Source organism: Penaeus monodon, chromosome 32 (assembly GCF_015228065.2).
Source record: "Penaeus monodon isolate SGIC_2016 chromosome 32, NSTDA_Pmon_1, whole genome shotgun sequence".
Lineage (NCBI taxonomy): Eukaryota > Metazoa > Arthropoda > Malacostraca > Decapoda > Penaeidae > Penaeus > Penaeus monodon.
In genome coordinates this window covers 13479228-13479444 of record NC_051417.1, presented here as the reverse complement: position 1 = coordinate 13479444, position 217 = coordinate 13479228, and positions in this window count along the sequence as shown.

The following is a 217-nucleotide window of genomic DNA, read 5'->3' as shown; positions in this document are numbered from 1 at the left end:
CTGAACTATAGCCGGATTCAGTGAACGACGGAGTCCGCCCGGTACTTCAGGACACAAAAGTTATATGTGTCCTGACAGTTGTGTTGTGTATCAATTAGGAGCTGGACTAGCTTAATTCATATAATGATAATCAGTGAAAATGATCATAATTTTCATATTACGACCCCTTTTCATACCATCTTATATATCAATTTTTGGTGTTGTATTACTATCTGAT